The following is a 25,614-nucleotide window of genomic DNA, read 5'->3' on the forward strand; positions in this document are numbered from 1 at the left end:
CCTTTTTATTGGTCAGTCTTAAGGCTCCTGTTCAGTCCGTGGTGATGCAGTCGTTGGCCAAGCTCCATGCCCATTATCACAGGCAGCACCATTGACTGTTGTCTTCCAGAACCGGTTAGGCGACCTGCTCTACTGTTTAGTTATTGAAGTGTCTTTGTTGCGCTGTAAACCCTTTTGAATGGAAACACTTCATTGTTATTTGTTCGTATTTTTTTGTGATTGAAGTTAGGAATGTGTGGCCAAGGGCCTTGTGGATTTCCTTATGTGTCCTCTGTTCTCGATTCACGGTCTCAAAGAGCAATATCCAGGGATGAGCCTGCAGTGGATCTTGGATAAGCCGCTGGCCTCATGGCTTAGGTCCCCACCCCCCCAGCCCTCTGGTGCTTTCTCATTCTCCCCCTTCCCCGTGCAACAGACACACACTATAGTGAAGCTCCAGCAGCACTACGCTCACTACAGTTGCCAATTTAATAAAGAGCGACTTTGTCAAGCGTATCTCTCCTGCAGCTTCCTGCCGTAGTGACAACAGTGTGGGTTGAGTGGAAAAACAGGAAGGAGGACAGGCAGATGATGTGCTTCTCTGACGGCAGTTGCGGTACAAATGCATGTGTTTTATCTTCCTTCGCTCCCCCCATTGCATGTAAACACGCTGCGGTGTCCTCACCGGGTCATTGTTCAACACGTCGGCTGGCGCAACGCTAGATAGGCTTTCCCGGTCAGGAAGGAGAACTCGCTGCTTCCTGTTGGGTGAGCGTCGGGCTGTCAGCGCACGGGCTGGAACGGACGTCCATGGCCTTCATGGGAAGAGTGACAAACGGGCGAAGCAGAGTTTGAACTTTGGTTTAGTCCAGGGGTCGGCAACCGCAAAAAATTAAAAGCCATATTACATACAGCGTGGACGTCGGGGGCAGTACCTTTGGATTGGCAGATCGGGGTGGTGGTTCCTCTTTTTAAAAAGGGGAACCGGAGGGTGTGTTCTAACTATCGTGGGATCACACTCCTCAGCCTTCCCGGTAAGGTCTATTCAGGTGTGCTGGAGAGGAGGCTACGCCGGATAGTCCAACCTCGGATTCAGGAGGAACAGTGTGGTTTTCGTCCTGGTCGTGGAACTGTGGACCAGCTCTATACTCTCGGCAGGGTCCTTGAGGGTGCATGGGAGTTTGCCCAACCAGTCTACATGTGCTTTGTGGACTTGGAGAAGGCATTCGACCGTGTCCCTCGGGAAGTCCTGTGGGGAGAGGCTCAGAGAATATGGGGTTTCAGACTGTCTGATTGTGGCGGTCCGCTCCCTGTATGATCAGTGTCAGAGCTTGGTCCGCATTGCCGGCAGTAAGTCGGACACGTTTCCGGTGAGGGTTGGACTCCGCCAAGGCTGCCCTTTGTCACCGATTCTGTTCATAACTTTTATGGACAGAATTTCTAGGCGCAGTCAAGGCGTTGAGGGGATCCGGTTTGGTGGCTGCAGGATTAGGTCTCTGCTTTTTGCAGATGATGTGGTCCTGATGGCTTCATCTAGCCAGGATCTTCAGCTCTCACTGGATCGGTTCGCAGCCGAGTGTGAAGCGACTGGGATGAGAATCAGCACCTCCAAGTCCGAGTCCATGGTTCTCGCCCTGGAAAAGGGTGGAGTGCCATCTCCGGGTTGGGGAGGAGATCTTGCCCCAAGTGGAGGAGTTCAAGTACCTGGGAGTCTTGTTCACGAGTGAGGGAAGAGTGGATCGTGAGATCGACAGGCGGATCGGTGCGGCGTCTTCAGTAATGCGGACGCTGTATCGATCCGTTGTGGTGAAGAAGGAGCTGAGCCGGAAGGCAAAGCTCTCAATTTACCGGTCGATCTACGTTCCCATCCTCACCTATGGTCTTGAGCTTTGGGTTATGACCGAAAGGACAAGATCACGGGTACAAGCGGCTGAAATGAGTTTCCTCCGCCGGGTGGCGGGGCTCTCCCTTAGAGATCATCAATCAATCAATGTTTATTTATATAGCCCTAAATCACAAGTGTCTCAAAGGGCTGCACAAGCCACAACGACATCCTCGGTACAGAGCCCACATAAGGGCAAGGAAAAACTCACTCCAGTGGGACGTTGATGTGAATGACTATGAGAAACCTTGGAGAGGGCCGCATATGTGGGTAACCCCCCCCTCTAGGGGAGACCGAATGCAATGGATGTCGAGTGGGTCTAACATAATATTGAGAGAGTCCAATCCATAGTGGATCCAACATAACAGTAAGAGTCCAGTCCACAGTGGGGTCAGCAGGAAACCATCCCGAGCGGATACGGGTCAGTAGCGCAGAGATGTTCCCAACCGATACACAGGCGAGCGGTCCACCCCGGGTCCCGACCCCGGACAGCCAGCACCCCCATCCATGGCCACCGGACCTGTGTGTCTCCCCTCCACAAGGGATACGGGGGAGCAGAGGAGAAAAGAAAAGAAACGGCAGATCAACTGGTCTAATAAAGGGGGGCTATTTAAAGGCTAGAGTATACAAATGAGTTTAAAGATGGGACTTAAATTCTTCTACTGAGGTAGCATCTCTAACTGTTACCGGGAGGGCATTCCATAGTACTGGAGCTCGAATAGAAAACGCTCTATAGCCCGCATACTTTTTTTGGGCTCTGGGAATCACTAATAAGCCAGAGTTCTTTGAACGCAGATTTCTTGCCGGGACATATGGTACAATACGGGTGAGAAGCTCAAAGTAAAGCCACTGCTCCTCCACATGGAGAGGAGCCAGATGAGGTGGTTCGGGCATCTGGTCAGGATGCCACCCGAACACCTCCCTAGGGAGGTGTTTAGGGCACGTCCGACCTGTAGGAGGCCACGGGGAAGACCCGGAACACGTTTGGGAAGACTATCTCTCCCGGCTGGCCTGGGAACGCCTCGGGATCCCCTCCGGGAGGAGCTGGACGAAGTGGCTGGGGAGAGGGAAGTCTGGGCTTCCCTGCTTAGGCTGCTGCCCCCGCGACCCGACCTCGGATAAGCGGAAGAAGATGGACGTTAGCTATGTGAGCTAATGCTAACATTACAGTCATACTTTAACAACAACTCGATGCAAAATACCTAGACCTCCCTCGTCTGCAGCGGATAGTTGGCAGAACTCCGGGCTTTATTTTAAGATGTGTAGCGAAGCCTTTTTTTTTTTTTTTTTAAGCTGGCCTCAGTAAACTGGTGGGCGGAGTTCTGCATGAAAGGTCCAGGAGGATCAATGCCTTTTGTTACAGCTCTGCTGCAATCATTTTAGAGGCTTGATTGTACAGAAAGCAAAGATGGCTTGTTGTTGTGTCCAGTTTTTGCAGCCCTTCTCCATAACCCTGCATCATTTCCTCCCCATCCACACACACACACACACACACACACATAGACACACACACACACACACACACACACTTCCTGATTATCTTGCTGCTGCTGTAATGAAGCGCTTGAATGCTAACTGAGTCCAAAGTGATTTCTGCTGTGAGTCATTTGGGTAAATATGGGGAATGACAGCACCGACTTTCAATTTAGGCTCAGCTGTTTAGCAGTCTAGTTGGAGCGCCACACAAACACGCTGACAGACGCACACACGGCTGTCGGCGCTTTGGGTGTTTTCATCGACGAGAGAATTATTTAATGCGTCAATGCGGGGAAGTTGATGTCACGGCGTAGGCCGAGCACTGTTTGAACGGCCTTAAGTGTCGGTGTTTGCGCTCACGTAATGCTGATCACATTTGTTTGGTTTATTTTCAACATTAACAGTTTAACACAAACACGTTTGCACTTGCGCAATTCAGCATGTTCGAAAAGGAGTAGGAAGATATGGAGCTGACTAAATCCTTGACCCTTCTCCCAGTCCTGGCTGTTAGTGATAGTTTGTTTACTTCCCATATTGAATGTGTTCACTTGTTACCATTTTCTAATAGGATATGAAAATGTGCAATCCATTCATCCATCCATCCATCTTCTTCCGCTTATCCGAGGTCGGGTCGTGGGGGCAGCAGCCTAAGCAGGGAAGCCCAGACTTCCCTCTCCCCAGCCACTTCGTCCAGCTCCTCCCGGGGGATCCCGAGGCGTTCCCAGGCCAGCCGGGAGACATAGTCTTCCCAGCGTGTCCTGGGTCTTCCCCGTGGCCTCCTACCGGTCGGACGTGCCCTAAACACCTCCCGAGGGAGGCGATCGGGTGGCATCCTGACCAGATGCCCGAACCACCTCATCTGGCTCCTCTCCATGTGGAGGAGCAGCGGCTTTACTTTGAGCTCCCCCCGGATGACAGAGCTTCTCACCCTATCTCTAAGGGAGAACCCCGCCACCCGGCGGAGGAAACTCATTTCGGCCGCTTGTACCCGTGATCTTGTCCTTTCGGTCATAACCCAAAGCTCATGACCATAGGTGAGGATGGGAACGTAGATCGACCGGTAAATTGAGAGCTTTGCCTTCCGGCTCAGCTCCTTCTTCACCACAACGCATCGATACAGCATCCGCATTACTAAAGATGCCGCACCGATCCGCCTGTCGATCTCATGATCCACTCTTCCCTCACTCGTGAACAAGACTCCGAGGTACTTGAACTCCTCCACTTGGGGCAGGGTCTCCTCCCCAACCCGAAGATGGCATTCCACCCTTTTCCGGGCGAGAACCATGGACTCGGACTTGGAGGTGCTGATTCTCATCCCAGTCGCTTCACACTCGGCTGCGAACCGATCCAGCGAGAGCTGAAGATCCTGGCCAGATGAAGCCATCAGGACCACATCATCTGCAAAAAGCAGAGACCTAATCCTGCAGCCACCAAACCAGATCCCCTCAACGCCCTGACTGCGCCTAGAAATTCTGTCCATAAAAGTTATGAACAGAATCGGCGACAAAGGGCAGCCTTGGCGGAGTCCAACCCTCACTGGAAACGTGTCCGACTTACTGCCGGCAATGCGGACCAAGCTCTGACACTGATCATACAGGGAGCGGACCGCCAAAATCAGACAGTCCGATACCCCGTACTCTCTGAGCACTCCCCACAGGACTTCCCGAGGGACACGGTCGAATGCCTTCTCCAAGTCCACAAAACACATGTAGACTGGTTGGGCAAACTCCCATGCACCCTCAAGGACCCTGCCCAGAGTATAGAGCTGGTCCACAGTTCCACGACCAGGACGAAAACCACACTGTTCCTCCTGAATCCGAGGTTCGACTATCCGGCGTAGCCTCCTCTCCAGTACACCTGAATAGACCTTACCGGGAAGGCTGAGGAGTGTGATCCCACGATAGTTAGAACACACCCTCCGGTTCCCCTTCTTAAAGAGAGGAACCACCACCCCGGTCTGCCAATCCAGAGGTACCGCCCCTGATGTCCACGCGATGCTGTAGAGTCTTGTCAACCAAGACAGCCCCACAGCATCCAGAGCCTTAAGGAACTCCGGGCGGATCTCATCCAACTCCGGGGCCTTGCCACCGAGGAGCTTTTTAACTACCTCAGCAACCTCAGCCCCAGAAATAGAAGAGCCCACCACAGATTCCCCAGGCACTGCTTCCTCATAGGAAGACGTTTTGGTGGGATTGAGGAGGTCTTCGAAGTATTCCCTCCACCGATCAAAAATGTGCAATAGGAGGGTTTAATAGTGTTTGTGGATTGCTTATTCAGTAATGGACGGCGGGGTTGGGGGGCGCGGGGTTTGGTGGTAGCAGGGGTGTATACTGTAGTGTCCCGGAAGAGTTAGTGCTGCAAGGGTTTCTGGGTATTTGTTCTGTTGTGTTTATGTTGTGTTACGGTGCGGATGTTCTCCCGAAATGTGTTTGTCATTCTTGTTTGGTGTGGGTTCACAGTGTGACGCATATTTGTAACAGTGTTAAAGATGTTTATGCGGCCACCCTCATTGTGTCCTGTATGGCTGTCGACCAAGTTTGCATGGCATTCACTTGTGTGTGTGAAAAGCCGTAGATATTATGTGATTGGGCAGTGCCTTTAATGTTTATTGGCGCTCTGTACTCCTCGCTACGTCCGTGTACACAGCGGCGTTTTAAAAAGTCATAAATTATACTTTTTGAAACCGACACCGATATTTTTCCAATATTACATTTTAAAGCATTTATCGGCCGATAATTCAAGATTCAAGAGGCTTTATTGTTGTCCATTCTTTAACATGTACAAGACACATAAGAACTGAAATTTCATTTTTCGGCACAGTCCCACTAAGAGCAGACATACGTTACAAGGGGACAAGACGGGACCGCCGACGGATCAGCCACTTACGGCGCTCCTTAAAAAAGGTGGGGAAAAAAGGTGACATTGGGAAAGGGGGAAGAGTAAAAAAAATATCAGTCTTAGGCTGGACCCTCAGGAGGGGTCCAGACTGAGTCCGAGGAAAAAAACTCACTTAACATGGCACACATGATACATGTAATCACAACAACTCGCAACAAGGGGACAAGACGGGACCGCCAACGGGTCAGCCACTTACGGCGCTCCTTAAAAAAGGTGGGGAAAAAGGTGACATTGGGAAAGGGGGAAGAGCAAAAAAAATATCAGTCTAAGGCTGGACCCTCAGGAGGGGTCCAGACTGAGTCCGAGGAAAAAAACTCACTTAGCATGGCACACATGATACATGTAATCACAACAACTCGCAATAAGGGGACAAGACGGGACCGCCAACGGGTCAGCCACTTACGGCGCTCCTTAAAAAAGATGGGGAAAAAAGGTGACATTGGGAAAGGGGGAAAAGTAAAAAAAATATCAGTCTAAGGCTGGACCCTAAGGAGGGGTCCAGACTGAGTCCGAGGAAAAAAACTCACTTAACATGGCACACATGACCCATGTAATCACAACAACTCGCAACAAGGGGACAAGACGGGACCGCCAACGGGTCAGCCACTTACGGCGCTCCTTAAAAAAGATGGGGGAAAAAGGTGACATTGGGAAAGGGGGAAGAGTAAAAAAAATATCAGTCCAAGGCTGGACCCTCAGGAGGGGTCCAGACTGAGTCCGAGGAAAAAAACTCACTTAGCATGGCACACATGATACATGTAATCACAACAACTCGCAACAAGGGGACAAGACGGGACCGCCAACGGGTCAGCCACTTACGGCGCTCCTTAAAAAAGGTGGGGAAAAAGGTGACATTGGGAAAGGGGGAAAAGTAAAAAACAATATCAGTCTAAGGCTGGACCCTCAGGAGGGGTCCAGACTGAGTCCGAGGAAAAAAACTCACTTAGCATGGCACACATGATACATGTAATCACAACAACTCGCAACAAGGGGACAAGACGGGACCGCCAACGGGTCAGCCACTTACGGCGCTCCTTAAAAAAGATGGGGAAAAAAGGTGACATTGGGAAAGGGGGAAGAGTAAAAAAAATATCAGTCCAAGGCTGGACCCTCAGGAGGGGTCCAGACTGAGTCCGAGGAAAAAAACTCACTTAGCATGGCACACATGATACATGTAATCACAACAACTCGCAACAAGGGGACAAGACGGGACCGCCAACGGGTCAGCCACTTACGGCGCTCCTTAAAAAAGGTGGGAAAAAGGTGACATTGGGAAAGGGGAAGAGTAAAAAAAAATATCAGTCTAAGGCTGGACCCTCAGGAGGGGTCCAGACTGAGTCCGAGGAAAAAAACTCACTTAGCATGGCACACATGATACATGTAATCACAACAACTCGCAATAAGGGGACAAGACGGGACCGCCAACGGGTCAGCCACTTACGGCGCTCCTTAAAAAAGATGGGGAAAAAAGGTGACATTGGGAAAGGGGGAAGAGTAAAAAAAATATCAGTCTTAGGCTGGACCCTCAGGAGGGGTCCAGACTGAGTCCGAGGAAAAAAACTCACTTAGCATGGCACACATGATACATGTAATCACAACAACTCGCAATAAGGGGACAAGACGGGACCGCCAACGGGTCAGCCACTTACGGCGCTCCTTAAAAAAGGTGGGGAAAAAGGTGACATTGGGAAAGGGGGAAAAGTAAAAAAAATATCAGTGTAAGGCTGGACCCTCAGGAGGGGTCCAGACTGAGTCCGAGGAAAAAAACTCACTTAGCATGGCACACATGATACATGTAATCACAACAACTCGCAATAAGGGGACAAGACGGGAGCGCCAACGGATCAGCCACTTACGGCGCTCCTTAAAAAAGGTGGGGAAAAAGGTGACATTGGGAAAGGGGGAAAAGTAAAAAAAATATCAGTGTAAGGCTGGACCCTCAGGAGGGGTCCAGACTGAGTCCGAGGAAAAAAACTCACTTAGCATGGCACACATGATACATGTAATCACAACAACTCGCAACGAGGGGGGGGCCTGGAGGCTGGCTTCCCCTATATAAAGCGCTACTCAGCCATCCACAACCCCGGAAGAATTAAAGGGGAACATTATCACAATTTCAGAATGGTTAAAACCATTAAAAATCAGTTCCCAGGTGGCTTATTATATTTTTCGAAGTTTTTCTCAAAATTTTACCCATCACGCAATATCCCTAAAAAAAACTTCAAAGTGCCTGATTTTAACCATCGTTATATACACCCGTCCATTTTCCTGTGACGTCACATAGTGAAGCCAACACAAACAAACATGGCGGAAAGAACAGCAAGCTATAGCGACATTAGCTCGGATTCAGACCTCGGATTTCAGCGACTTAAGCGATTCAACAGATTACGCATGTATTGAAACGGATGGTTGTAGTGTGGAGGCAGGTAGCGAAAACCAAATCGAAGAAGAAACTGAAGCTATTGAGCCATATCGGTTTGAACCGTATGCAAGCGAAACCGACGAAAACGACACGACGGGAGAAAGCGAGGACGAATTGGGCGATCGCCTTCTAACCAACGATTGGTATGTGTTTGTTTGGCATGAAAGGAAACTAACAACTATGAACTAGGTTTACAGCATATGAAATACATTTGGCAACAACATGCACTTTGAGAGTGCAGACAGCCCAGTTTTCATCAATCAATATATTCTGTAGACATACCCTCATCCGCGCTCTTTTCCTGAAAGCTGATCCGTCCAGTTTTGGAGTTGATGTCAGCAGGCCAGGGAAGCTAGGGTCGATAGGGGGTTTAGCTCGCTCGTCTGCGGGAACAAACTGCCGCCATTGCTTGCCGTGCTAGCGAGGTCCTTTGTCCCTGAATTGCTCACACACTCCGGCAGATTCAATGGGGGTCTGGCGGCAGATTTCTTTGACTTTATGGTTGGAAATGCATCTGCTTTGAGTGTCGCAGGATATCCACACATTCTTGCCATCTCTGTCGTAGCATAGCTTTCGTCGGTAAAGTGTTGCGGAACAATTTTTTGCCACTTTGGCATCTTTGGGCCACGGGTGCAACTTGAATCCGTCCCTGTTGGTGTTGTTACACCCTCCGACAACACACCCACGAGGCATGATGTCTCCAAGGTACGGAAAACAGTCGAAAAAACGGAAAATAACAGAGCTGATTTGACTCGGTGTTTGAGAAAACGGCGGATTGCTTCCCGAGAGCGAATATTAGAAAGGTGTTTAATTCGCCAAAATTCACCCATTTAGAGTTCGGAAATGGGTTAAAAAAATATATGGTCTTTTTTCTGCAACATCAAGGTATATATTGACGCTTACATAGGTCTGGTGATAATGTTCCCCTTTAAAACAAGTAATGCCAATCACGCCTCTCCAGGTTTCACTGTCGTTGCCAATATGAGCGTTGAAGTCCCCCAGTAGAACGAGGGAACCACCCGGGGGCGCACTCTCAAGTACTCCCTCGAGTGAATCCAAAAAGGGTGGGTACTCTGAGCTGCTGTTTGGCGCGTAAGCGCAAACAACAGTCAGGACCCGTCCCCCCACCCGAAGGCGGAGGGAAGCTACCCTCTCGTCCACCGGGTTGAACTCCAACATGCAGGCTCTGAGCCGGGGCGCAACAAGAATTGCCACCCCAGCCCGTCGCCTCTCACTGCTGGCAACGCCAGAGTGGAAGAGAGTCCAGCCCCTCTCGAGAGAACTGGTTCCAGAGCCCTTGCTGTGCGTCGAGGTGAGTCCGACTATATCCAACCGGAACTTCTCTACCTCTTTCCCCCCCAGCGAGGTGACGTTCCACGTCCCAAGAGCTAGCTTCTGTAGCCGAGGATCGGACCGCCAAGTGCCCTGCCTTCGGCTACCGCCCAGCTCACATTGCACCCGACCTCTATGGCCCCTGCTATGGGTGGTGAGCCCATTGGAGGGGGGACCCACGTTGCCTCTTCGGGCTGTGCCCGGCCGGGCCCCATGGGGACAGGCCCGGCCACCAGGCGCTCGCCATCGTGCCCCAACTCCGGGCCTGGCTCCGGAGGGGGGCCCCGGTGACCCGCGTCCGGGCGAGGGAAATCTGAGTCTCGGTTCTTGCATTTCCATAGAAGTCTTCGAGCTGCTCTTTGTCTGATCCCTCACCTAGGACCTGTTTGTCTTGGGAGACCCTACCAGGGGGCATGGAAGCCCCCGGACAACATAGCTCCTAGGATCATTGGGACACGCAAACTCCTCCACCACGTTAAGGTGGCAGCTCAGAGAGGAGTAAAACACTCTATCATAAAATCTGCTTAGTGAGAAGAATTATCTTATCAGACAGAAAATGAGTTTTTTGCCTAAAAGGTCCTAACTTGCAGCCTTCACACATCAAACCGGGGGAATGTTTTGAAATCGTCCTTCGTAAAGTGACTTCGGAACGGCGTCCTTAGAGGAGAGGCGCTTCAAAGCGGTCCTCGCTTCGTCTGAAGCGTTCTCCAACTCCTCCATCAGTGGGACGAAAGCTCGTTTGCAGGGGCGTCACTAGCTTTTAAGGACAGGGGGGGGGGCTTTGCCCCCAGGAGATGCACAGGATGCGAGCGAATGTTACGCACGAGCACAAAACTTCACAAATGGCTAACAAAGACTTAGAAATTATTAATTGTTATTAGGGCCCGCATGGCCCATTGTAAAAGGAATCCCAACGGGAGTCCTTTTGCAATGGGACATAAGGACCTATTGTTTTTCTAAGGTTTTATTATTATTCCGCCACCTCTTTGAGCACTAATTTGACCCACTTAACATGCTTCAAAACTCACCATATTTGACCCACACATCAGGACCTGCGAAAATTGTCTTTTAATAAAAAAACCGAACCCCAAAACTCAAAATTACGCTCTAGCGCCCCCTAGAAAGAAAACTGCTTATAACTCCCAGTAGGGCTCCTATGTAGGGCTCACTTAGCCCTACTTTTCATTAATTAATTTTCTTGGGCAAAAATCAACAGGAAGTTGGCAATTCCCCCTTCAAGACAAAAATGTACTAACAACAGTCACTTTTGCCTCTTTGAACTGTAATTTGACCCCCTTAACATGCTTCAAAACTCACCGAACTGGACACACACATCAGGACTGGCAAAAATTGCGATCTAATAAAAAAAACCTAACCCCAAATCTCAAAATTGCGCTCAATAAAACGCAGAAAAAACTGCTCCTCGTAAGAAAAAAATGACAAAACTGCCTATAACTCCCACTGGGAAAATCGGAGAGACATGAAACGAAAACCTCTGTGTAGGTCTCACTTAGACCTACATTTCATAAATTGACAACCCCCAGCAAAAATCAACAGGAAGTTTGCTATTCCCCCTTCAAAACAAAATTGTTGTAAAAACCGGTCACCTTTCTTCAAACATTATCTCCTCTGAGTGCGTTTGTTGTGTCGGCTTCAAACTAACACAGGAGAGAGATTGAACCCTTCTGATTAAAAGTATAGATCAGAGTTTTAATACCTGCTCCGGTTTTGATTTTATGACCCTTCAAAGAACCACTGCGCTGATGCTGCTGCGCTGCTGTTTTTTTTAAGATGGCTGCTTAAAAGCAGGAAGCACCAGCGTGCCCACACAATGCAGACAAGGTAGGTACACTAGACAAAAGTATTGGGACACTTGGGACTAAAACTTGACAAAAGTATTTGGACACTTAGGACTAGCCAAATATGCGGGCCCGACCAATGCTGCTTGCAGCTTTAATTATTATTATTTTTTTTAAATGCACGGGACGAAATGAAATGCTCCCCGGGACGATGGCTTTTAACCATATATTTTCTTTTTCTTTTTATGTATTTATTTATTTTACATTTTATATTAAATGTCTTGGTTTTTCCTCCCTCTGAAAATCCTATTAAATGTTTAACAAGCCATCCTATAATAATACAACAGCTATTAATGTAACAATACAATAAAACAAATATATTTAATGATTTTTTTTCCCATTATTTTAACAATAGGCTAATGTATATTACTTTATATAGATTCTACAAGAAACACAAAAAAATAAATGATTTAAAATTGCACACACAAGGTTTTGTGCAGCTTCACTCATTGTAAAGGAAGATAATGTGCTTCGTACACCTGCAGGACCGCAAGCAAGGTCGCAGAGAAAATGCGGGCTGGAATTTGAGTGATGTGGGCATTTTCTATATGAACAAGTGGAATGGATTGGATACCGACGCACTAAAGGGGCTCTCTACCTTACGCTACGAAGTGAGGGGAAACTGAGTGAATAATAACAGGTTATATGATTATTTATTTAAACTCATATTTGGGCCACTTTATAATGAATATGTCGGCATTTATTTGTAAAAAAAAACAAAAAAACACCAAATTATTTAGGGGGGGGCTTAAGAATATTTTAGGGGGGCTTGAGCCCCCCTAAAATAGGCCTAACAACGCCAATGAGTTAAAGTACCAATGATTGTCACACACACACTAGGTGTGGTGAAATTTGTCCTCTGCATTTGACCCATCCACTTGATCACCCCCTGGGATGTGAGGGGAGCAGTGGGGAGCAGTGGGCAGCAGCGGCGATGCGCCCGGGAATAATTTTTGGTGATTTAACCCCCAATTCCAAGCCTTGATGCTGAGTGCCAAGCAGGGAAGAATGCTGGTATGAGCTTTTAAACATAACCCGTTAACTGCTGCCAATCAAATGGTGAATAAGATACTCTTTAGGGTTCATATGTTTGTAAATCTGACTGTGATGAAGTCAGTGCCTCACCAGCCATCAACCTCACCGCATGTCACTGATGAACATATATTAGATTTTGGTGTTCTGAGACGCAAATCAAAAAACTAAATTAGGGCCGTTTTTCCATTTTTTATTATATATGACAGATTTTAAAACAAACAAAAAAGAGTTGATTTTCATTGAAATATTGCCATAAAGCTGCATTTTTTTTGCTGTTTTCCTTTTATGGATTTTTAATTTTTCCAGATAAACACAAAAATCCAATATAAGTTCATCCAAAATGCAAAAATGCATGTTTATCTCTGAGATGACAAATTGAACCGGAAGCAGTTTTTTTTTGGCTTTTTTTTTTTTTTTGCGTTTAGCATGTTTTTAGCATTACAGTGAAAAAAAAAAATTCAGCAGGAGTCCTATTGTCGTTTTAATAAAGTGTCATTAAATAGTTGTCCAACTTTTGTTTCAGAAATGAAAATAGAAAAAATGGCCCGAAATGTGTTTTTTGATTTGCCTTTAAAAATTTGAAATAGAATGTACACAGACCGGAAAACAGCAGAAAATCCAATTTTATGGCAATATTTTAATGAAAATCAACCCTTTTTTGTTTGTTTTAAAATCTTCCGTATGTAATAAATATCGAAAAACAGCCCTAATTTTTTTATTTTTTTATTTAAGTTTCAGAATTGGAAATAGAATGAACGGAAGTTACACGAACCGGAAAACAACACAAAATCCAATTTTATGGCAATATTTTAATGAAAATCAACCGTTTTTTGTTTGTTTTAAAATCTTCCGTATGTAATAAATATCGAAAAACAGCCCTAATTTTTTAATTTTTTTTAATTTAAGTTTCAGAATTGGAAATAGAATGAACGGAAGTTACACGAACCGGAAAACAGCACAAAATCCAATTTTTTGGCAATATTTTAATGAAAATCAACCCTTTTTTGTTTGTTTCAAAATCTTCCGTATGTAATAAATATCGAAAAACAGCCCTAATTTTTTTAATTTTTTTTATTTAAGTTTCAGAATTGGAAATAGAATGAACGGAAGTTACACGAACCGGAAAACAGCACAAAATCCAATTTTATGGCAATATTTTAATAAAAATCAACCCTTTTTTGTTTGTTTTAAAATCTTCCGTATGTAATAAATATCGAAAAACAGCCCTAATTTTTTTATTTTTTTTATTTAAGTTTCAGAATTGGAAATAGAATGAACGGAAGGTACACGAACCGGAAAACAGCACAAAATCCAATTTTATGGCAATATTTTAATGAAAATCAACCCTTTTTTGTTTGTTTTAAAATCTTCCGTATGCAATAAATATCGAAAAACAGCCCTAATTTTTTTATTTTTTTTATTTAAGTTTCAGAATTGGAAATAGAATGAACGGAAGGTACACAAACCGGAAAACAGCACAAAATCCAATTTTTTGGCAATATTTTAATGAAAATCAACCCTTTTTTGTTTGTTTCAAAATCTTCCGTATGTAATAAATATCGAAAAACAGCCCTAATTTTTTTTATTTTTTTTATTTAAGTTTCAGAATTGGAAATAGAATGAACGGAAGTTACACGAACCGGAAAACAGCACAAAATCCAATTTTATGGCAATATTTTAATGAAAATCAACCCTTTTTTGTTTGTTTTAAAATCTTCCGCATGTAATAAATATCGAAAAACAGCCCTAATTTTTTATTTTTTTAATTTAAGTTTCAGAATTGGAAATAGAATGAACGGAAGTTACACGAACCGGAAAACAGCACAAAATCCAATTTTATGGCAATATTTTAATGAAAATCAACCCTTTTTTGTTTGTTTTAAAATCTTCCGTATGTAATAAATATCGAAAAAAAGCCCTAATTTTTTTATTTTTTTTATTTAAGTTTCAGAATTGGAAATAGAATGAACGGAAGTTACACGAACCGGAAAACAACACAAAATCCAATTTTATGGCAATATTTTAATGAAAATCAACCCTTTTTTGTTTGTTTCAAAATCTTCCGTATGTAATAAATATCGAAAAACAGTCCTAATTTTTTTATTTTTTTTATTTAAGTTTCAGAATTGGAAATAGAATGAACGGAAGGTACACGAACCGGAAAACAACACAAAATCCAATTTTATGGCAATATTTTAATGAAAATCAACCCTTTTTTGTTTGTTTCAAAATCTTCCGTATGTAATAAATATCGAAAAACAGCCCTAATTTTTTTAATTTTTTTTATTTAAGTTTCAGAATTGGAAATAGAATGAACGGAAGGTACACGAACCGGAAAACAGCACAAAATCCAATTTTATGGCAATATTTTAAAGAAAATCAACCCTTTTTTGTTTGTTTTAAAATCTTCCGTATGTAATAAATATCGAAAAACAGCCCTAATTTTTTTCATTTCTTTTATTTAAGTTTCAGAATTGGAAATAGAATGAACGGAAGGTACATGAACCGGAAAAATACACAAAATCCAATTTTATGGCAATATTTTAATAAAAATCAACCCTTTTTTGTTTGTTTTAAAATCTTCCGTATGTAATAAATATCGAAAAACAGCCCTAATTTTTTTATTTTTTTTATTTAAGTTTCAGAATTGGAAATAGAATGAACGGAAGGTACACGAACCGGAAAACAGCACAAAATCCAATTTTATGGCAATATTTTAAAGAAAATCAACCCTTTTTTGTTTGTTTTAAAATCTTCCGTATGTAATAAATATCGAAAAACAGCCATAATTTTTTTCATTTTTTTTATTTAAGTTTCAGAATTGGAAATAGAATGAACGGAAGGTACACGAACCGGAAAACAGCACAAAATCCAATTTTATGGCAATATTTTAATGAAAATCAACCCTTTTTTGTTTGTTTCAAAATCTTCCGTATGTAATAAATATCGAAAAACAGCCCTAATTTTTTTAATTTTTTTTATTTAAGTTTCAGAATTGGAAATAGAATGAACGGAAGGTACACGAACCGGAAAACAGCACAAAATCCAATTTTATGGCAATATTTTAAAGAAAATCAACCCTTTTTTGTTTGTTTTAAAATCTTCCGTATGTAATAAATATCGAAAAACAGCCCTAATTTTTTTCATTTCTTTTATTTAAGTTTCAGAATTGGAAATAGAATGAACGGAAGGTACATGAACCGGAAAACAACACAAAATCCAATTTTATGGCAATATTTTAATAAAAATCAACCCTTTTTTGTTTGTTTTAAAATCTTCCGTATGTAATAAATATCGAAAAACAGCCCTAATTTTTTTATTTTTTTTATTTAAGTTTCAGAATTGGAAATAGAATGAACGGAAGGTACACGAACCGGAAAACAGCACAAAATCCAATTTTATGGCAATATTTTAAAGAAAATCAACCCTTTTTTGTTTGTTTTAAAATCTTCCGTATGTAATAAATATCGAAAAACAGCCATAATTTTTTTCATTTTTTTTATTTAAGTTTCAGAATTGGAAATAGAATGAACGGAAGGTACACGAACCGGAAAACAGCACAAAATCCAATTTTATGGCAATATTTTAAAGAAAATCAACCCTTTTTTGTTTGTTTTAAAATCTTCCGTATGTAATAAATATCGAAAAACAGCCATAATTTTTTTCATTTTTTTTATTTAAGTTTCAGAATTGGAAATAGAATGAACGGAAGGTACATGAACCGGAAAACAACACAAAATCCAATTTTATGGCAATATTTTAATAAAAATCAACCCTTTTTTGTTTGTTTTAAAATCTTCCATATGTAATAAATATCGAAAAACAGCCCTAATTTTTTTATTTTTTTTATTTAAGTTTCAGAATTGGAAATAGAATGAACGGAAGGTACACGAACCGGAAAACAGCACAAAATCCAATTTTATGGCAATATTTTAAAGAAAATCAACCCTTTTTTGTTTGTTTTAAAATCTTCCGTATGTAATAAATATCGAAAAACAGCCCTAATTTTTTTCTTTTTTTTTATTTAAGTTTCAGAATTGGAAATAGAATGAACGGAAGTTACACGAACCGGAAAACAGCACAAAATCCAATTTTATGGCAATATTTTAATGAAAATCAACCCTTTTTTGTTTGTTTTAAAATCTTCCGCATGTAATAAATATCGAAAAACAGCCCTAATTTTTTTATTTTTTTTATTTAAGTTTCAGAATTGGAAATAGAATGAACGGAAGTTACACGAACCGGAAAACAACACAAAATCCAATTTTATGGCAATATTTTAATGAAAATCAACCCTTTTTTGTTTGTTTTAAAATCTTCCGTATGTAATAAATATCGAAAAACAGCCCTAATTTTTTTCATTTTTTTTATTTAAGTTTCAGAATTGGAAATAGAATGAACGGAAGGTACATGAACCGGAAAACAACACAAAATCCAATTTTATGGCAATATTTTAATAAAAATCAACCCTTTTTTGTTTGTTTTAAAATCTTCCGTATGTAATAAATATCGAAAAACAGCCCTAATTTTTTTATTTTTTTAATTTAAGTTTCAGAATTGGAAATAGAATGAACGGAAGGTACACGAACCGGAAAACAGCACAAAATCCAATTTTATGGCAATATTTTAAAGAAAATCAACCCTTTTTTGTTTGTTTTAAAATCTTCCGTATGTAATAAATATCGAAAAACAGCCCTAATTTTTTTCATTTTTTTTATTTAAGTTTCAGAATTGGAAATAGAATGAACGGAAGGTACATGAACCGGAAAACAACACAAAATCCAATTTTATGGCAATATTTTAATGAAAATCAACCCTTTTTTGTTTGTTTTAAAATCTTCCATATGTAATAAATATCGAAAAACAGCCCTAATTTTTTTTTTTTTTTTATTTAAGTTTCAGAATTGGAAATAGAATGAACGGAAGGTACACGAACCGGAAAACAGCACAAAATCCAATTTTATGGCAATATTTTAATGAAAATCAACCCTTTTTTGTTTGTTTTAAAATCTTCCGTATGTAATAAATATCGAAAAACAGCCCTAATTTTTTTCATTTTTTTTATTTAAGTTTCAGAATTGGAAATAGAATGAACGGAAGTTACACGAACCGGAAAACAACACAAAATCCAATTTTATGGCAATATTTTAATGAAAATCAACCGTTTTTTGTTTGTTTTAAAATCTTCCGTATGTAATAAATATCGAAAAACAGCCCTAATTTTTTTATTTTTTTTTATTTAAGTTTCAGAATTGGAAATAGAATGAACGGAAGTTACACGAACCGGAAAACAACACAAAATCCAATTTTATGGCAATATTTTAATGAAAATCAACCGTTTTTTGTTTGTTTTAAAATCTTCCGTATGTAATAAATATCGAAAAACAGCCCTAATTTTTTTATTTTTTTTATGTAAGTTTCAGAATTGGAAATAGAATGAACGGAAGGTACACGAACCGGAAAACAGCACAAAATCCAATTTTATGGCAATATTTTAAAGAAAATCAACCCTTTTTTGTTTGTTTTAAAATCTTCCGTATGTAATAAATATCGAAAAACAGCCCTAATTTTTTTCATTTTTTTTATTTAAGTTTCAGAATTGGAAATAGAATGAACGGAAGGTACATGAACCGGAAAACAACACAAAATCCAATTTTATGGCAATATTTTAATGAAAATCAACCCTTTTTTGTTTGTTTTAAAATCTTCCATATGTAATAAATATCGAAAAACAGCCCTAATTTTTTTTTTTTTTTTATTTAAGTTTCAGAATTGGAAATAGAATGAACGGAAGGTACACGAACCGGAAAACAGCACAAAATCCAATTTTATGGCAATATTTTAATGAAAATCAACCCTTTTTTGTTTGTTTTAAAATCTTCCGTATGTAATAAATATCGAAAAACAGCCCTAATTTTTTTCATTTTTTTTATTTAAGTTTCAGAATTGGAAATAGAATGAACGGAAGTTACACGAACCGGAAAACAACACAAAATCCAATTTTATGGCAATATTTTAATGAAAATCAACCGTTTTTTGTTTGTTTTAAAATCTTCCGTATGTAATAAATATCGAAAAACAGCCCTAATTTTTTTATTTTTTTTTATTTAAGTTTCAGAATTGGAAATAGAATGAACGGAAGTTACACGAACCGGAAAACAACACAAAATCCAATTTTATGGCAATATTTTAATGAAAATCAACCGTTTTTTGTTTGTTTTAAAATCTTCCGTATGTAATAAAAATCGAAAAACAGCCCTAATTTTTTTTATTTTTTTTATTTAAGTTTCAGAATTGGAAATAGAATGAACGGAAGTTACACGAACCGGAAAACAACACAAAATCCAATTTTATGGCAATATTTTAATGAAAATCAACCCTTTTTTGTTTGTTTTAAAATCTTCCGTATGTAATAAATATCGAAAAACAGCCCTAATTTTTTTATTTTTTTATTTAAGTTTCAGAATTGGAAATAGAATGAACGGAAGTTACACGAACCGGAAAACAACACAAAATCCAATTTTATGGCAATATTTTAATAAAAATCAACCCTTTTTTGTTTGTTTTAAAATCTTCCATATGTAATAAATATCGAAAAACAGCCCTAATTTTTTTATTTTTTTTATTTAAGTTTCAGAATTGGAAATAGAATGAACGGAAGGTACACGAACCGGAAAACAACACAAAATCCAATTTTATGGCAATATTTTAATAAAAATCAACCTTTTTTTGTTTGTTTTAATATCTGTCTTATAAAATAAAAATCCGCCCCCCTAAAATAGGCCTAACAACGCCAATGCTTGTTTGAACCCTTGTTTGACTCGGTGTCTCTGAAGCAATTGTAGCCCTCGAAAAGTCTTGACGGTATAAAAGATTTCTGTCGTCTGAGAAAGTTGAGCCCGTGAAGGGAAAGTCTGAGGCGCCAGATAACCACTGAAGTAACGTCTCCGACGCAGCTGAGAATTCCCTCGACTCTTATCTCGATGCCGGAGGCGCGATTGGTCGCCTTAGTACCTGCAGGTGCTCACACACTCTGACTTAATGCGAGCTATACAAACACACCGGAGCTCATGTATCTGGTCTTGGCTGGTTACTGAGCGATGTCAGGACCACATAGCCCGGCAACACCATTCTTCAGCGTTGCTCGCCATTGTGGACGCAAACACTAAGCATGTCCCCTCCGCTGCACTTCCTGCCACTGATGATGTTTCCAGTTACCTCCAGGAATGTGCACAGGAGAGGGGTGGACTGAGCGGACACCATAATACCCGCCCGGCTTGTTAAACCGGTACTTGTTAGGGTAAGGAAGGAGCGGCTGACGATGGAAAGCGTGACCTATAAATCATTCATTATCTCCTCGGCGCCGTTAATGAGGTGACGACTCTTAAATAATTAGCATTGTGACTGGAGCATATTTCCATATAGCGGTAGCCTCGGGAGATGGAGGGCATCGGGGACGAATGGAACGGAGCTAGGGATATTCGGTAGGAAATCGAAAGGGTTGTACGGTAGAGATGCGCGGATAGGCAATTATTTAATCCGCAACCGCATCAGAAAGTCGTCAACCATCCGCCATCCACCCGATGTAACGTTTGATCAGAACTGCACCCGCCCGTTGTTATATATCTAATATAGACGATGCAAGGCATTAGTGAGGTTATAAAGCTTTTGCCTGTTAAAGAAAGGAGACTGATCCAATGCAGCACAGACATCCGCGTGCCACGCTGTCACGACCCAGACGCACACCAGTGCGCAATCATATGGGAGCCGCGCTGAGCGCACCTCCAAGCGCGTCTCGCTGCCGGCGACGGCCGGGTATGGGCCCGACGCTCCAGCGCCATCCATTTTCAGGGCTAGTTGATTCGGCAGGTGGGTTGTTACACACTCCTTAGCGGGTTCCGACTTCCATGGCCACCGTCCTGCTGTCTATATCAACCAGGGTGAGCCCCACCCCTTTCGTGAGCGCACTGCGCGCGGAGTGACCCCTGTTACCCCTGTTATTCAGTTGAATATGCTACAAAGACAACATATTTCATGTTCAAACTCATACACTTTATTTTTTTTGTGCAAATAATAATTAACTTAGAATTTCATGGCTGCAACACGTGCCAAAGTAGTTGGGAAAGGGCATGTTCACCACTGTGTTACATGGCCTTTCCTTTTAACAACACTCAGTAAAGGTTTGGGAACTGAGGAGACACATTTTTGAAGCTTCTCAGGTGGAATTCTTTCCCATTCTTGCTTGATGTACAGCTTAAGTTGTTCAACAGTCCGGGGGTCTCCGTTGTGGTATTTTAGGCTTCATAATGCGCCACACATTTTCAATGGGAGACAGGTCTGGACTACAGGCAGGCCAGTCTAGTACACGCACTCTCTTACTATGAAGCCACGTTGATGTAACACGTAACTTGCTGAAATAAGCAGGGGCGTCCATGGTAACGTTGCTTGGATGTTGCTCCAAAAAATGTATGTACCTTTCAGCATTAATGGTGCCTTCACAGATGTGTAAGTTACCCATGTCTTGGGCACTAATACACCCCCATACCATCACACATGCTGGCTTTACAACTTTGCGCCTTTAACAATCCGGATGGTTCTTTTCCTCTTTGGTCCGGAGGACACGACGTCCACAGTTTCCAAAAACAATTTGAAATGTGGACTCGTCAGACCACAGAACACTTTTCCACTTTGTATCAGTCCATCTTAGATGAGCTCAGGCCCGGCGAAGCCGACGGCGTTTCTGGGTGTTGTTGATAAACGGTTTTCCGCCTTGCATAGGAGAGTTTTAACTTGCACTTACAGATGTAGCGACCAACTGTAGTTACTGACAGTGGGTTTCTGAAGTGTTCCTGAGCCCATGTGGTGATATCCTTTACACACTGATGTCGCTTGTTGATGCGGTACAGCCTGAGGGATCGAAGGTCACGGGCTTAGCTGCTTACGTGCAGTGATTTCTCCAGATTCTCTGAACCCTTTGATGATATTACGGAGCGTAGATGGTGAAATCCCTAAATTCCTTGCAATAGCTGGTTGCGAAAGGTTTTTCTTAAACTGTTCAACAATTTGCTCACGCATTTGTTGACAAAGTGGTGACCCTCGCCCCATCCTTGCTTGTGAATGACTGAGCATTTCATGGAATCTACTTTTATACCCAATCATGGCACCCACCTGTTCCCAATTTGCCTGTTCACCTGTGGGATGTTCCAAATAAGTGTTTGATGAGCATTCCTCAACTTTATCAGTATTTATTGCCACCTTTCCCAACTTCTTTGTCACGTGTTGCTGGCATCAAATTCTAAAGTTAATGATTATTTGCAAAAATAAAATGTTTATCAGTTTGAACATCAAATATGTTGTCTTTGTAGCATATTCAACTGAATATGGGTTGAAAATGATTCGCAAATCATTGTATTCCGTTTATATTTACATCTAACACAATTTCCCAACTCATATGGAAACGGGGTTTGTAATTTGGATTAGGACTACCTCCTGAAGTGGCCCAAATCCATCCATCCATTTTCTACCGCTTGTCCCTGTCTGTGTAATCATGTTTTGTTTTAAGTCATGTTTTGTTTAGTTATAGGACTCTTTAGTTTCTGTCTTTTCACTCCCTTGTCTTGTTTCCATGATTACCCCATTAGTTTCACCTGTTCCACGTTTTGGACTCATTGTGCACTCTTGTTTGTCACCATAGCAACCATTAGTTTTCACCTGTCACGTCACGCACCTGTTTCACGTTTTGAGTCACGCACCTGCTTTCACTAATCATGTCCATAGTATTTAAGTTCATTCATTTTCTGTTGTTCGTCCTGACGACCTCACCACTTTTATGCTCTGTCCATTTTTTCATGTCCATCGTTCACGCTGCTCCTTTTTTGTCCATGCCAAGTACCGTATTTTCCGCACCATAAGGTGCCCTGGGTTAAAAGCCGCGCCTTCAATGAACGGCATATTTCAAAACTTTGTCCACCTATAAGCCGCCCCGTGTTATAAGCCGCATCTAACTGCGCTAAAGGAATGTCAAAAAAACAGTCAGATAGGTCAGTCAAACTTTAATAATATATTAAAAACCAGCGTTCTAACAACTCTGTTCACTCCCAAAATGTACGCAAATGTGCAATCACAAACATACGTATATCAACATGGACAGAGCTGCGTGAAAAAAGCCACCCGGCCTCTTCGCGTAAACTTAAACTTACCTTAACCACTCGCTCATCTTTTCTTCATCCATCCCTTCGAGTTAGCTTTTATGATGACGCCGGCTGGAAAGGTCTCTTTTGGCAAGGTCTTCCTTTTGAATATCACCATGGGTGGAAGTTTCTGGCCATTAGCATGGCAAGCTAGAACCACAGTGAAGGATGACTTCTCATTCCCTGTGGTGCGAATATTCACCGTACGTGCTCCCGTTGTATCCACAGTGCGGTTCACAGGAATATCAGTTGCTGTGAAATAGTAGTCCGTGTGCGGATGGAGAGATTGCGTCTTTTCATGAACCGGATCCTTGTCGCTTTGTAGGAGCCATTTTGTGGTCTTTACAGATGTAAACACACAAAGGAAATGAAACGTACGGTGATATCCGCGCGCTTTTTCTTCTTCTACGCGGGCGGGTGGTTGCTTACAGTAGAAGAAGAAGCGCTTCCTCTTCTATGGGGGCGGGTGCTTACCTTGGCGGTTGCTTGCGTAGAAGAAGAAGCGCTTCCTGTTCTACCGGGAAAAAAGATGGCGGCTGTTTACCGAAGTTGCGAGACCGAAACTTTATGAAAATGAATCTTAATATTAATCCATATATAAAGCGCACCGGGTTAAAAGCCGCACTGTCAGCTTTTGAGTAAATTTGTGGTTTTTAGGTGCGGCTAATAGTGCGGAAAATACGGTAAGTTTTCTTTATTCAAGAACAAGTTTTGTTTAATTGTTCATAGTTTATTCTCCGCCACTGTGCGCGCTTTTTGTTTGATCCTTTTTTTTTTTTGTATTTATAGTTAATAAATAAATCATGTACCTTCATTCCCGTCTCGCCCGTGCCAACTTTCCGTTGCATCCCGGAAAAGCAAACACCCAGGACCAAGTCTTGACAATCCGGTGCAAAAATATCGTATTTGAAGCACCGTGGGGTGTTTAAAAAAAATCAGATTTGGTGCGGCGTGTAAACGGGGACTAAAGTTGCGTTGATAACAGGCTCAATGGGAATATGGAAAGTTCCTGGCAGTAAAGTATTTAAAACTCCATGTTGCACTATTGATTGATTGAGACTTTTATTAGTAGATTCCCTACAATTGACCACTGAACGGTAACACCCCAATACGTTTTTCAACTTCTTTAAGTCGGGGGTCAATTCATGGTAATTGGTAACTAAAAATGGAGGAGATAGTTACATCAAAAAGTTTTTCAATGGGTCTCGTTCTGATAGAACCGGCTCACCGAGGCCTTGAAAGCCTTTCAAACACACGAGTCAACAGGGAAGCCCGTGGAGAGCCCCAGCCACGACATGGGCCTATTCATCTCGCACAAAACACACAAAAGACTCAACCATGAGCCACATTCTTGACATCCAACCTCATCAACCCACCACCCTCACACCCCGGGCCCTGACTGGATAACCCCACCCCCCCACCCTCACAACACCAGCCCGAGCAGACATGGGTGACTTTGCAACACCAACGAAGCAGGCTGTGCTGGTCGGGTGTTGTTGGGTGGAGGAAGGGTTGCATGGAGTGAAGGAGGAGGGGGTGGGGGTCAGAGGGGGGGCAGGGATGTTTTCTCTTCTTTCAGCTAATTGACTCACAGATGTCAGGAGGAGTCGGGTTCCTGTCGTGGTGCCGGCCGGGGGGAGCCCGGTGACATTCTTACTGGCGCATGTACACTGCAAAAAGTCAGTGTTCAAAAACAAGGGGGGGGGAAAAAAATACAAAAATGAGGGGTATTTTATTGGAACTAAGCAAAATTATCTGCCAATAGAACAAGAAAATTCGGCTTGTCAAGACTTTCCAAAACAAGTCAAACAAGCAGCATTGGTCGGGCCCGCGTATTTGGCAGGTGCTAGTCCTAAATGTCCCAATACTTTTGTAAAGTTTTAGTCCCAAGTGTCCCAATACTTGTGTCCAGTGGTAGTCCTAAGTGTCCCAATACTTAAGTCTACTTTTAGTGAGAAGGGTCCCAATACTTTTGTCCAGTATTCGTCGTAAGTGTCCCAATACTTTTGTCCAGTGGTAATCCGAAGTGTCCCAATACTTATGTCAAGCTGTAGTCAAGTGTCCCAATACTTTTGTGAAGTTGCAGTCCCAAGTGTCCCAATACTTTTGTCCAGTTTTCGGCCTAAGTGTCCCAATACTTTTGTCCAGTGGTAGTCCTAAGTGTCCCAATACTTAAGTCTACTTTTAGTGAGAAGGGTCCCAATACTTTTGTCCAGTATTCGTCGTAAGTGTCCCAATACTTTTGTCCAGTTTTAGTCCTAAGTGTCCCAATACTTTTGTCCAGTGGTAATCCGAAGTGTCCCAATACTTATGTCAAGCTGTAGTCAAGTGTCCCAATACTTTTGTGAAGTTGCAGTCCCAAGTGTCCCAATACTTTTGTCCAGTATTCGTCGTAAGTGTCCCAATACTTTTGTCCAGTTTTAGTCCTAAGTGTCCCAATACTTTTGTCCAGTGGTAATCCGAAGTGTCCTAATACTTATGTCAAGCTGTAGTCAAGTGTCCCAATACTTTTGTGAAGTTGCAGTCCCAAGTGTCCCAATA

The sequence above is a fragment of the Nerophis lumbriciformis genome, linkage group LG04 (assembly GCF_033978685.3).
Source record: "Nerophis lumbriciformis linkage group LG04, RoL_Nlum_v2.1, whole genome shotgun sequence".
Lineage (NCBI taxonomy): Eukaryota > Metazoa > Chordata > Actinopteri > Syngnathiformes > Syngnathidae > Nerophis > Nerophis lumbriciformis.